At 42.1% G+C, this 15,077-nt stretch overlaps 1 long non-coding RNA gene across 1 annotated transcript in view; it reads left to right on the plus strand.

The window, feature by feature from the left end:
* LOC102160535 overlaps positions 1–15,077 on the plus strand; it is a 233,802-nt gene that overhangs the window by 18,639 nt on the left and 200,086 nt on the right. The window lies entirely within an intron of this gene.

The following is a 15,077-nucleotide window of genomic DNA, read 5'->3' on the forward strand; positions in this document are numbered from 1 at the left end:
AATGCTGTTATTTCTTTCCTTTTAATGGATGAGTAATATTCCATTGTGTACATATACCACATCTTCTTTATCCACTCCTCTGTCTATGGACATTTAGGTTGTTTCCATGTCTTGGCTATTGTATATAGTGCTGTAGTGAACATTGGAGTACATGTGTCTTTTCGAGTCATGGTTTTCTCTGGATAGATGCGCAGGAGTGGGACAGAGGAGTTGGAGTCTGAATAGAGATCTAGGTGAAGTGAGGGAGCAGGCCACATAAATATTTGGGAATAAAGCATTCTAGGCTTCAAGCAACAAGACCAGTGTGACTGGATAAAAAGTGTGAAGGGAAGGGTGAGGTTGGGACAAATACTCAGGAAGTCATGGTGAGAACATAAAATTTTACTGTCAGTGTTGAGCACTTTGGAGGACTTTGAGTAGCAAAGTAACAGGGTCTGACCTAAGTGTTGAAATACTTACTCTGACAACTATTTGGAAATTAAAGAGGGCTCTGAATAGATGCAAGGACACTACTCTAAATGGGGGTATTATCTTGCTTTGCAAGACAGTGGCTTGGACGAAGGTGGTTGTGGTGAGTTAGTGAGAAATGATTGTATTTGGAACATACATGTAAAATAAAGCCAATGGAATTTATTAATGGATTTTTTTTTTGTATAGAATTAGGGAAAGGAGTCAACGATGAATCTAAAATCATTAGGAACTGCAGGAACAGAGGAAAAGTTTTGCATTTACAATTTACAGGTAAATACTGGTAGAAGTGAAGGCAATTGGAATCTAGAGGTAGGAGTGGGGAGTGGAGCTAGGTAGGAATGCTCACTGCTCTCCCTTTGTATGCTAGTTTCATTGCCTTTTTAAACTTTGGCGGTTCCTGTCTTTCTGATTCTGTGAGAGATTTTTTTTTCGGGGGGAGGCGGTTAGTATCTCTTTCTTTTAAATTGAGAGATAATTATATATAACTTTATATAAGTTTAAGGTATACAGTATGATGGTTTGATACATTTTATATATTGCAATACAGTTACCAAGATAGGGTTAGCCAACACCTTATCCTGTCACAATTCTTTCTTTTTTTTTTTTTTTTTTTTTTTGTGGTGACAACAAATAAGATCTAGGTTCTTGGCAACTTTGAAGTTTATAATATAATATCATTGACTTTAATCACCATGTTATGGGTTAGATCTCCAGGACTTTTTAATCTACTACTTATACTTTCATAGCTTTAAAAACATCTCCTCAATTCCCTGAAATCTCCAGCCCCTAGTTACCATCCTGCTGTTTCTATGAGTTCAGTTTTTTTTCTTTTCTTTTTTTGATTCTACATATAAGTGAGAGCACACAGTATCTGTCTTTAACTGTCTGACTTATTTCACTTAGCATGATGCCCTTAATATAATTTCCAACCATATTGTCACAAATTGTAGGATTTTCTTATTTCTTGTGGCTGAATAATATTCCACTGTATGTGTGTATATATATATATCACATCTTCTTTATCCATTCATCTGTTGATGGATGTTTAGGTTGCTTCCATGTGTATATATATAGTATTGCAGTGAACATTGGGGTGCATGTATCTTTTTAAATTTTTTCTCTTTCCAAGGGTGGAGCTCTCTGGTCTTTAGGACTGGGATCTGGACCTTTGCTTTGGACTCTTTAGAGTCCCCAGAAGAACCCACTGCTGAGATCTAGCTGTTGGGGATAGAGTTATAGTAACTCACTAGGGAAGATAGCTCCCTCCACTCACTGAAAGTTCAGGACAACATAACCAGAAGTGCCCCAGCCATTCTCAACATGCTCAGACAGTGTGTAGTTTAAGTTAGTTAAGATTCACCCATGGAGTTAGGAGTAAGGTCAGTTTATCCCAATGCATATGGTGGAGGTAGACACTTGAATGAGAATTAAACTTCTCTGTCCAAGAGATAGGGGAAATTTATGCTACATGCCCCAACCAAAAAATGTCCATTACATGAAGGGAGAGAGGCAGCATGCTAAGGGAACAGGTGGAGAGAAAAGCACTTTGGGGCACTTCATCCATGAATAATGACCATCCAAGGACAGTTATTGGGAGAACAAGATGTAATGATCTATTCAGAACTCACTTTTAGTTAGGCATCTCTAAGGACACATACTTAGGCTGAACACATCCTGCCCTTAGGCATTATAATGATATTCTAATCTAGGTATCTAAGCCACAGCCAGTCCTACCAAGGAGCAGAAGCTTCTCAAAATTAATGTCAGTATTGATCTTTTTTCACTTATCTTATTTTTATTATATATATATATATTTTGCTTTTTAGGGATCCGAGCCACGTCAGTGACCTACACCACAGCTCATGGCAATGCTGGATCCTTTAATCCACTGAGCGAGGCCAGGGATTGAACCCACATCCTCATGAATACTAGTTGGGCTCGATGTGCTGAGCCACAATGGAAACTTCCTGTTTTCACTTATCTTAGAAACAAACTATTCCTCTCTCCAACTGATGGCAGTACTAGCCCGGCTTCTGAGTTAAAGAGATCAGAGATGGGAAATGGATTGGTTTCACCAAATGTGCATCATTGGTCATGCTATGTTAGAGCTGAAAAGGATCTCAGAGGCTGTTCAGTCCAATCCTTTAACTAGATGATGGGTTAAAGTTTTAAGTAGAACCAAAAAAAAAAAAAAAAAGGTTTAAGTAGAATATATACAAAGTTACATATACATTTAAAGACTTAATTAACCTCTCTGTGCAAACTATATGACTATTGTCCTCATAATTTGCTGTTTCTTCTGGATCCATGTCTCAATGAAGGGAAACTAGATCCTTATGGTATATGACCTTTGTCCTTTCCTGTCAGTCATTCATTAATTGGAAAATATTTCTCTGGAGGTCCTGTTGTAGCTGGCCATCAAGGTCTAGAGTGAAGAGACAAAAAACCTTAAGTAAATAGTCGAATACATCATTTAGAAGTAGTGTAAAGGAAATAAAACAAGGATGGTATAGTGAATAAACAGAGGGAGCTACTTTAGCTAAGAAGGTCAAGGAATAATTCTCAAAAGAATGAAGTAATTAAAAAAATAACTCAAGGTAATAAAGAAAATTTCGGTAGGGCCTAGTTGAGCTCCAACCCCTGAGGTCAGCTCAGGTTTGAACATTTAAGGTGATCCTAGAGCTATTCTTCTTATCTGACTTCCCTCAGGTTAAGGCTCCCCTACACTGCTGGCAGCCTCACCAGCTCTGCCTAGCCAAGAAGGGCAGGAGACCAGCTGTTCCTTTGGGGGTTGCAGGTATAGTCACTGGTTGTGTTCCAGAGAACTCTAGGGTCGCCACTCACATGGGCTAAATGGAGTACAATTATATGTGACAGCTTTGACCGAGACAAGATTTCCTATTAATATGCTTTCCCCCTTTAACTATTATATGAAATAGTCTCAGTTGGAGGCAGGGTGGGAACAGGGGAATAATGGTAGGAGAGGTGGGTTTGAAGAAGACCGTGAATTCTGTTTAGTCTAATCTATTGCCCTGTAATTAAATTCCATGATGGTGGTCTGGAGGGAGGGAGCATCCAGACATTCAAGTTTCATGAACGTTAGCCCTATATTTTTTAAACAGAGTCATCAATGCAGAACATGAAATCCAGAAGCCTTGAGGGCCTCATATCTAGTTCTTTGTTCCAGGAAAGAAGTCTATAAACTTCATACTGTTGACAAAACTTCCAAATGTAATGAATAACTTGGAAAGCTCAGGTGTCATCAATGTCATTCCCACCCTCACCTCCACAAACCTCGTGATAATATATATTTATTCACATGCCCTTTGTCCTCCCTCCTCTTCATCTACTGGTTTTAAGCTCTCCAAGAACAGAATCTTTGATTCATTCATGCCTTCCAGAGCCCCTAGAACAGCACTGCCTTCTATGTAGTAGGTGCTTGATAATGGTTTATTCTGTCATTTAGCCTGGTAATTTGCAGAACATATGTGATCATGAGTCAGAGCTTTTTTAGCTGGGGCCTCCCAGAAAGATTTGGCTCCTAGTTCTCCATCAGAATAATCCTGTCTCTGGGAGCTGGAACCATCTGGAGGCTCCCAGCTGGGGAAGATGGAAAATCCAGTGTCAGGGTTTTGTCTGGAAACAAAATGCCCCCCCTAAACTCACATCCCAGTGAGATCCTGAAGCCCATTGCTTGAGGGGTGGGAGGCAGGGATGGGGGCTTCCTGGGACCCCCATTCACCCTCAGTGGTCTGAGCACCTCACCGGCATATTCCATGCATTATGCCCAGGATTCTGCCCCAGAGTTTGTATTTAAAGGGAACCCTACTTAACCTTGCTTTTCATTTTAGCCTTAGAATCAAAAGGAAAATCTGCTTCATTCTACACGAATAGTGTACTTAATAACCTTTCCCGAATGGAAGGCAAGGTGCCCATAGCCCACAGTTTTAATCTAAATCAATTTCTTTTCTAACATGAAGAACAAACAAAAATAACTTCCGGGGATGGTGAATGCCAGAGGGCACTTGAAAGGTTCCTGCGGTACAAACAATGTTCAGCAGTTGGTCTTTTACAAAAGGAAACAGGACTTGCCTTGCTGGTTTCTGAGCAGTTTGTGGGGAGATGTGTACCAAGCTTCAGTAAAACATGGTTGTGAGGCCAAGTGCCAAATGCTTTGCGTGAAGGGCGAATCTGCGTGGGTGTAGGGTGTGCGGCTGCATATGGCTCAGATGCCTGCTGCTTGGAAAGAATTGCAGTGCAATTCAAAGACTTTCTGAGACTTGGCAATACTGTTAATTCCTTTGCCATTTTATGTGAACGGGAGGATTAATTAGCATTGGCTTTATAGAGTTATATATAAGTGCATATATTTTGGGTTAGATATTTCTTTTTACTAGCTTAGTCAGACTATTCTCAACTGTAAAGGTTGCCTCCTGGGATTCATTTGTGCCTGCCTGAATGCTTCTGGTTTGCCCCATTGTGTTATCCAGGGATGACACCAGGACCATCTTCAATGAGGCTGTCTCTATTCTTACCTCATAATATTACTTTTGAGGAAGAAATCAGAAGGAAAATGAGTAGGGATTTAGAATTCAGGGGTGGACTCAGCCACAGAATTTCCTTTATTTTTAGTCCATTTTGGCAAGTGACTTTTAAAAACAGTCTCCTTTTCCCAGTTGCACTTCATCAATATTTCTTTGTTTTCACACTTTCACAGGAGAGAAAAAGGGGTAAAACCCTTTGTAGCAGGGGCATCTTTTAATGAAGCTCAGAATAGCCCTCCAGAGCTATTTACTCAAATCTTCTCAGTGTTCAAATCTGAACCCATGCTCTTGCCAGGTCTTTCCTTCTGTCGGTCAAACCATAATTAGAATAGTTTTTCTTTGGAAAGGATAGTTTGGTGACCTTGAAAATATAGTATATTCCAGAAGTAGACTATGTAGGGTTCTCTTATTGCTCATGGTAATGAGGGTAATGAGGGTAGTTTCGCTTACTCATCTCCCAGCACTTGGCTTAGCACATGGAGCCGTACAGTAATGTTTGTTGAATGAATAAGTGCTTGGTTCGGGGCTTGGGCCATTGTCTGGAGTGGTGGTTCTCGATTTAGCTTATATGAGGTTCAAGATGGCTCATTGGAGGCTCCAGCCTCCCAAGTTATGATTTGGTAGGTCAGATAAAGTGTTCAGGAATCCATGTTTTTTAAACAACTTTCCTGATGGATTTGGATGCAAGTGCCCTTTGGGCCTTGCACACTGGGGAAAGAAATTACTCTGAGGGATATGGAATTTCAGAACTTGAGAGGAAAAGTCTCTCTGAACCAGCTTAGGCTTCTTCCCATTTCTGTCCAGGCCCATTAGCCTCCTCCAAGGATCCCATGATGGCCCTCTCCTGTGGGGACTGTTGCTCAGGCAATCTCCCCAGGTGCCATTCCCTAGCCCTTTACTTCTGACCATTGTAGAATCTGCTTTGCTACAGATCAGATTCTCGCTGTCCCTATGGAGCCACCTAAGAACCAGATCACACCCCTTGGTCTTATTCTGGGATTATACAAATGCACTGGTGGCCAGGGTGCCTTAGGCCTATTGGTCTGGCTTAGGTGACATTTCTGCACGTTTCCTGCACTGTGCATATGCACAAGATACTGACTAAGGTTAGTTAAATGAGCTTAGGTATGTAAATGAAATGATGTATTTAAACTTAGCACAGTTCAAGGGCTATGACATATGCACCATACATTGTAGATGTTTTTTCCTTCTTGAGCAGTAGGACTGTGTCCCACTCTAGGGAGTCCCTGAACCATTCTAGATTTTCCAAAGGTTGGAGTTGGAGTTGACATTCACCTAAAAGTTAGGTATCAGCCTTAGTCATAAAATAACTAAATAGCAAAATCCCAGGATGTATCAAGTGGATAGTTTTTAGCAACAGTTGATGCCTGCCACCCAGAGGGGTGTTGATAAAGTGAGACAGGAAGTACCTATATACAATGGCCTCCTAAGTAGACTCAGCAGGATGATGTTCTCTGCACACTCAAAAGCTAGGGATACTTAAAACCCCCCTCTCGCCTCCTCCCACCACTGCAGGAACACAGAAGGCCTTTTGTATACAGCACGCAGATTTTGTTGGCTCTCATTAAATGAGTTCTACTTTCTGTAATAGCATAAATGTGTGCCTTAGTGAATGGAATAGAAATAGCAAAAGAGTAAAAATGTAGCTACAGAAGAATGTATTTTAAAATCTAAACTACACAGCACTGTGGACAGAGGCTGAGAATTCTCTCTAGTTTGCCAGCCCTGATTCTCTTGTTTCTTAGGACATTCAGGGGCACAGCCTGAAGAGAAGCCATGAGATGTCCTTTCTTCCTAAGTCTGTGGCACCTATGACGTCCATGCATATTGGGTGGGCTGTTTTTGCAAATTGCCAGTTAGCTGGACTAGGAGTGGCTTAAAGTAGAGGAAAACTTAAGAAGTTGGTGGTCTGGTGGTCTGCAGTTTCAGTTTGTTCAGCAGGTCAACCCTCTGAGTTGGTAAGTCTTTAATTCTTTTTTTTTTTTTTTTTGTCTTTTTGTCTTTTCTAGGGCTACTCCCACGGCATATGGAGGTTCCCAGGCTAGGGGTCGAATCGGAGCCATAGCCACCAGCCCACGCCAGAGCCACAGTAACACAGGATCCGAGCCACCTCTGCAACCTACACCACAGCTCATGGCAACGCCAGATCCTTAACCCACTGAGCAAGGCCAGGGATTGAACCTGAAACCTCATGGTTCCTAGTCGGATTCGTTAACCACTGCACCACTATGGGAACTCCAGTAAGTCTTTAATTATTTTGGCCATTTTGGGGTCAAGATCACAAAATGGTCATTGAAGCTCCAAGGTTCCATCACGAGTCCAAGAGGGAAAGAAAGGGTGTTCCCTCTCCCTTGCCACTCCCCATCGCTCTCTCTCTGCTTATTCTACCTCTCTCCCTTCCTCCTCTTTCTCTCTTCTCACACTCCCTTTCTTCTTCTTTCTTTCATCTGGAGAAAAATCCTCTCAGAAGCTTCCAAAAGGTTTACCTTACCTCTCTTTGATGAGAACCAAGTCACACGCTTATCTCTAAACTGATCACTAGCCAGTGCCTTTGGGACTACCATTTTGGTTTAGACCTATCATGGCCTCTTTCCTCAGTCTAGAGAGGACCTACCTTTTTCTGAACCTGTAGCTCCATGAATGATACAAAGACTCAATAAGCTAGAAGTTCCTTTGTGGTGCAGTGGGTTAAGGATCTGTGTTGCTGCAGCTATGGCACAGGTTTGATCCCTGGCCTGGGAACGTCCACATGTCAAGGGTAGAGTTGAAAAACAAACAAACAGAAGACTCAATAAGCTAAGAAAGAAGAGGGGAATGGCTGCTGGGTAGATAGATGTATTAGGTTTCTAGGGCTGCTGTAACAAAGTACCAAAAACTGGGTGTCTTAAATAACAGAACTTTATTTTCTTATGTTTCTGGAGGCTAGAAGTCTGAGATCAAGGTCTTGGCAGGGTTAGTTCCTAATGAGGGCTGTGAGGAAGAATCTGGTTCACATCTTTCCCCCAGCTTCTGGTGGTGTGTTGGCCATCTGTGGCCTTCCTTGGCTTGTAGAAATCACCCCATCTCTGCCTTCATCTTTACATGGCATTCTCCTTGTGTGCATGTCTATCAAATTTCCCCCTTTAATAAGGACACCAGTTAGAGTGAATTAGGGCCCCACTCTACTCCAAGATGGCCTCCACTTCACTATTCACACGTGCAATGACCCTATTCCTAAATAAGGTCTCACTCTTATGCACTGAGGGCGAGGACTTCAACACACAAATTTACTGGGAGACACAATTCAACCCATAAGAGCAGTCAGTAGTGTCTGCCACCATGAGGTAAAGTTGACCTGACCATGACAAGTTCAGCTACTCTACTTTCTTGCTTGCATTTAACATTTAATTCTGTCTAAAGGGGGCTTGTGTTCTTTAAATGTTAGAGAAAAAAAAAAAAAAGCAATTGGAAAAAGGTAAGAACTAGAATTTTCAAAGAACATAAAAAATTAAAAGTATCTTCATTGTCCTTATCCTCATCATCAGTCCATCCACTTATGGATCTGCCTTGCTATAACTGTAGTAGAAAACCACAGCCACTCAACTGGCAAATAATAGGAAGTCCTCAGATAGAAATCCAAGGAGCAATACACTGTGTAGTTAGTTTCTACACTCCATACTTATGAGGATCATTAAGAAAGTATAATCATTTATGAAATTTAGTCTAGTGGAATCATAAAATTGATTTTTCAAACATTTATATTCATTATTTAAACATTTTCCCCTAGACTTGGCCATGGAGAACATGAGAAAAATCAGTTTATTCATTTCAGACATTTTGGGATTGTGTATATGTGAAAATTTATAAAATATTTAAAATATCTTTTAGAGCTATAAATGTTGCTATGTAATATTTTCCTCTTAAAGCAACTAAATCTATTTACCCAGATTTTATTTTATTTTATTTTGGCTATACCCATGACATGTGGGATTTCTTGGACCAGGGATTGAACTGCTACAGTGACAGTGCCAGATCCTTTAAGCCACTGTGCTACCAGGGAACTCCCTAGGCTTTTTACTTTAATGGAAAGCTCATTACCAAGAAGACAAGAGCATGGCATTTTATCTCTAAAATCCTTTTTTTTTTTTTTTTTAAAGTCATTCAAAGAGAGGTCAAAGATCATAAAGTACCCTTAGATAAGATTATTCGAACTCATTGTAATCATTTTCAGTCACTGCCACTGTTCTCTGGTGTTTTACATAGGTTGCTCATGGCCTGTGGGGCAGACATGGAAAAGAAGTGCCTGACCCTCTAAAAGATGGTGTGTGGTGGGCTGGAGGAGGCTGATTCTGCTGAGTTGTATGCTCTGAATATGGGGAGAAGCCCAGTTCAGGCAGTGCTGTGCCCTCCTACTCCATCCTAGATTTGAGAAGGGGCTGGAGCTTCATCTGGGCTCTCCTCTACCTGTTTGGTCTTTTTTGGGCTCCTCTTGGTCTTTCTTCAGTGATGTTATGCAAATGAAATCTCTATCTAGCAAAGCTGTCCTAGGTGATTTTTTTTTAAGGATCTCACCTGCGCCATATGTAAGTTCCTGGGCTAGGGGTCGAATTGGAGCTGCAGCTGCTGGCCTATGCCACAGCCACAGCAGCCACAGCCACAGCAATGCCATATCTGAGCCACATCTTCTACCTACACCACAGCTCATGGCAGTGCCAGATCCTTAACCCACTGAGTGAGGCCAGGGATCAAATCCATATCCTCATGGATACTAGTTGGGTTCTTAACCCACTGAGCCATAAGAAGAGCTCTATCCTAGGCTATTGACAGCCAGGGCCACCTTTTCTTTGCCTGGGCCGCCAAGAAAGGGTCTGGACTTTGACAAAAATATGCTTTCTCAAGCCCTTCCCCAGCAAAGGAAGTCCTGTTAAAAGATTTTTCACTGGATATGCCCAGGGCCCTCTCCTGGACTGCAAATCCTGTGAAATACTGAGCTCCCCCCTGCCCAGTAGCCTATCCTCTGATGCTTTCACTGTCCTCAGGTGCTTTAACTGCTCCTGATTCTGACACACCTCCCTCATCTGCTCTAGAAGCCACTCTCCCTAAAGCATGGAGAGCATTGATTTGAGTCATGCTATGAATTTTTTCAAAAATTAAGATGGAATTCACATAATGCAATTAGCCATCTCAAAGTATACAGTTTAGTGGCATCTGTACATTCCTAATGTGCAACCGTTTCCTCTATCTAGTTCTGTAAAATTTTCATCATTGTAAACAGAAACCTTATACCCTTTAAGTAATCACTCTCCATTTCCCCTACCTTCCAGTGCCTGGCAACCACTAAGCTGGTTTCTGTCTCTGTGGAATTACCTATTCTGAATATTCATATAAATGAAATCATATAACATATGGCTTTTTGTGTTTGGTTTCTTAGTATAATTCTTTTCAAGCTTCATCCATGTTGGTTGTTTTTTGGTTGTGCCCATGGCATGCAGCATGTATCAGTACTTCATTATTTTTCATGCCCAAATAATATTCCATTGTGCTGATATACAACTTGTTTATCCATTACCCTGTTAATGAGCATTTGTTTTGCTTCCCTCTTTTAGCTATTGCTGTGACTTTTTTTTGGTTGTGCCCATGGCATGCAGAGGTTCCCAGGCCAGGGATCAAACCTGCACCACAGCAGCAACCTGAGCCATTGCAGTAACAACACTAGATCTTTAACCAACTGTGACACAAGAGAACTCTCTGCCATGACTTTTTGAAAAGGCTGTTTTCTTTGTTTATTTCCGTTTTTAGGCAGAGAACCAAAGGCTAAGATCATTTTAACTGTAGACTCTTAAGAATCTTGAAAATGTGGCACACACACCCTTAGACTCTGGGGTCTGAAATTTGACTGCTCCAGAAAGCGTTTGCCTATTTCTTTGTAAAGGACTGTCTGGTCTATTAGCCACCTGCTAGGGATTAACAGCCCTTTTGCCACAGGATGATCTTCCTCATGTCAGTAATACTTGTGTATCTACTGGGTGAGTCGGTCTCATCTTCCTTTCAAATGATTCAACATCTCCCTTATCCATTATCTTTCCTGTCCTATAGGCTTGCTTGTTTTCACTGCTCTTAGATTTTCCCCAGGACTCAGAGTTGCCCATACTCTAGGCATAGAGCTAGAATTCAGAGGTTGGTAGAAGCCCAGTAAAGCGGCTAGGCTTTCTTGGCATTTGAGTTTCTCTCACTTGAAAGTGGGGCCCATGGGAATGTTAAGCTGCCTCCTGGTTTTATAAATGCTGAGTGCTTAAAAAAAATTATGTGCAAAATGGAAGGCCTAGGTGAGTGTGATTTTTAAAAACCTCAGCTGTTGGGCTCCCCATGGTGAAGGGCAATAACAGACGGCCACCCTGCTGGACTTTGAATGATGGGCCATAATTCTCCTTTGCCTGTCTGCTGACTCCATGGGCCGTTGGAGCCCTGTCTTAAGTTTTAAAATGTCACCAGGACACCTGCTGGTGTTATAGCCCACATCTGCCTAAGAATCTCCTCTGTCAGTTACAGGGAGTGTGTTTCTATAAGCCAGAACTGTAGATGGCCAGCCTGTAAGGCTAACACATGTTTTGACTTATTTTATTTGTCGAGACAGTTTAGGATTGCCCAGAAGGGGTCCTACACTTTTATAAAGCTCCAATCTGTGATTTGATTAAGTGATAATTCTTTAAATGTGCAGAATGATTTTCTACCCTGAACCCCAGATGGGCCTCTATGACATATGGGAAAACCACCACTGGCTTCATTGTGCCTTTGGGGGCCTTGGCAGCCTCTTGTTGCCCATGTCACTGATACCCCCTATAGTTTGTACTTGGAGCATTACAAGGATCAGGAGAGTACATTACAGAGGAGATTTTACTCCATTGTGGGTGAAAGAAAAATGTATCTTACCCCTCCCCAACTAAACATGCTTACTGAAAACCTATAAACCCTTCCTGCCCCTCTGAGGCTTGACTCACCTGTTTATTCAGGCTTTTCCTGAAGCTGGGGTGATTGACATGGTTGGGTGTGATGGAAGGGCCTCGTGGGTGATATCTGGGCCCCACTGTGTTTTAGGACAATGCCCATTAGCTCAGAGCTTGGAGACGGAGGAGGTTTTCATTCCAGGCTTTGTGCAGCTTTTTGAGAAAAGGAACACAAGGAAATCTTGTGACTCCCAAACTCTCCACAGACAGGGGACTCTGTCCCTCCACTCCCTCCAACCAACTCCTTCTCCGTCCGTACTTCCCTCGTTTGCTCATAAACAAAACAGAAATTCTTCCCCGTTTCCTCCCTCCACATCATCACCCGGGCACCTTCCAGAAAGAACATGAGGACCAGCTCTGAGAAGTCCAGGGCAAAATGTTTTACAGGGCCTTGTGACCTGCAGTGGAAGGAATTTGGGGCCTTGTGCCCACAGTCTGATGGCAAAAAGTCAGCTAGTATTGAAAACAGGGTGGGGGACCCCGTTCATAAACAGGAGGAAGTAGTATTTGTGGCTGCTTTTGCAGCATGATTAAATGGGGAGATCTATACTGGGAAATGCACCCACACCCACTTGGGACTCACCCTGAGTCCACAGTATGAGTGTAACCCTCTCCTGTCCCTGCCCCTCTCCTGCTACTGCCTGTCTTTCATCAATGACTGGCCCCAAACTGTCCAACAAGCTCACACCCTAACAGTGTGAGCTGAGCAAAAGCAATCAATAAGAAACGTTTCTCTGTGAAATATGATCTGAGTCCCTGAGGTCCTTGGGCTTGGCTGGAAGGAGGCAAGGTTGGTGGCGAGGGTGCACCTGCCCCCAGTCCCCCCCACCTCCGCCCTGCTCCAGGCCCTCTGCTGGGCCAATATGCAGGCTGACTTAACCAATCCTCCTTGTGAGCCTCTGAAGTAGGAATTATTATCATGGTCTTTTCTAGATGAGGAAACACAGTTTCAGGGAAGTTAAGTTTATTTATTTCATTCCCTGCTGTTCTTTGAAGGATTGAGGTAGTTAACAAAAGCGCTTAAGATTCAAAAGGAAAACAATAAAACTTGATGCAGAGACAGGAGTGAAGGCAAAGCATGGGAAGAATATTAAGCCAACAGAAATGCACACCACACAGGGCTGCTGGATGTGGCCATGGAATTCACTTAGGGTTTCGAGAAGCCAGAACAGAAAGAATGAAATGTATAATTAGAAAAGTTAAGTGACTTTCACAGTAGAGAAGCCAGGATTGGAACCCAGTTTTGTCTGATGCCAAAGCTCATTCATTCATTTATAGGGTGGGACTTGTGCTAGTCTTGAATGGTGGCTAAGGCCCAAGTCTGGAACCAGAAGCTAAGGAGCACTTCCTGAAGATTTGGGCCAGAGCCTCAGTGCCAGATTTTTCAGGAAGCAGCAAGGTGGGGCCTCCTACCAGCCCCTTCCTGGGCTATTTGGGAAGAGGATTGGGAGGTGAGGGAAGTGGTGGTCTTACTAGCACCCAGGCCAGGTGTGTGGTGAGGAGCTGGTATTTCACCATGCACGTGGGGAAGGGGGATGTCTTCCCTTCTTCCATGCCAGTGCAAAGACTGGGAACCCTTGAGAAGGGAAACTATCTGCTGGAGGTTTGCTGAGCTGCAGAACCTACAGGCTCACCCTGTGCTGCCACCAAATTCAGCCTGAGAGAGGAGTCCTTGGAAAGGCCAACCTGGGCCCCTAACCCTAACCCTATCCCTAACCCTAACCCTAACCCTAACCCTGGGCAGGGAGGAAACATGAACAGAAAGCCTCGTGCCCACCCCGGTCTGGAGAGTTCTGGAGTTGCTGGTGCCAGACAGACTTCTGGGGTTGTGGGGTAGGGTCCCCAGGAAGAGGAGGGAGCAGCTCTCACTCTGTCTGTTCTTCACAGCCCTTTGAGGGTAGGAAAAGCACTCCTGCAGCTTGTCTTTATTCACTCTTTAAAAGGTTACTTATTGGTGAAAAGGAAAACCAAACCACGGGGCCAAATGGCATCACTGTAGTTAAAGCCCATGATACCAAATCAAGACTTAATACCTGACTTAATTGTAATTTTGACCTTCCCTAGAAATGTAATCTTTAAAAAAATTGAGTATAGTTGATTTATAATATTGTTAGTTTCAAGTGTGCAGCATAGTGATTCTTTTTAAAAAATAGATTATATTCCATTATAGGTTATTATAAAATATTGAGCATAATTCCTTGTGCTATAGTCAACAGTAAACACTTGTCATTTATCTATTTTATGTTTAGTAGTTTGTACCTGTTAATTTTATACACGTAACTCCTCCTTTTCAGTAACCTAAGTTTTTTTTCTGTATCTATGAATCTGTTTCTGCTTTGTATACAGATTCATTTGTATTATCCTTTAAGTTCCATGTATAAATGATATATATAGTATTTGTCTTTCTCTGACTTATTTCACTAAGCATAATGTTCTTTAGGTCCACCCATGTTGCTGCAAATGGCAGTATTTTATTCGTTTATGGCTGAGTAATATTCCATTGTGTGTATCCTAGTCTTTGTATATCACATATTCTTAAGCCAATCATATGTTACTGGGCACTTGAGTGGCTTTTGCACTTGGCTGTAAATACGATTGCCGTGAATATCGAGGTACATGTATCTTCTCGAATTAGAGCTTTTGTTTTTTCTGCACATATACCTAGGAGTGAGATTTCTGGATCGCATGATAGTTCTATTTTTAGTTTCTTTAAGGGAACTCCATACTATTTTCCGTAGTGACTGCAACAGTGTAGGAAGTTTCCCTTTTCTCCATATCCTCTGCAGCATTTATTATTTTTAGATTTTTCTAGATTTTTTGATGATGGCCATCTGACTGTTGTGAGGATCCTCCCTGTACTTTTGATTTGATTTGCTCTAATCATTAGGGATGCTGAGCATCTTTTCATGTGCTTGCTGGCCATCTGAATGTCTTCTTTGGGTAAATGTCTGTTTAGGTCTCTGACTTTTTTGATTGGGCTGTTTGTTTTTTTTGATATTGAATTATGTGAGCTATTTGTGTATTTTGGATATTAACTCCTTGTTAATTGCATTGCTTG

Source organism: Sus scrofa, chromosome 1 (assembly GCF_000003025.6).
Source record: "Sus scrofa isolate TJ Tabasco breed Duroc chromosome 1, Sscrofa11.1, whole genome shotgun sequence".
Taxonomy (NCBI): Eukaryota; Metazoa; Chordata; class Mammalia; order Artiodactyla; family Suidae; genus Sus; species Sus scrofa.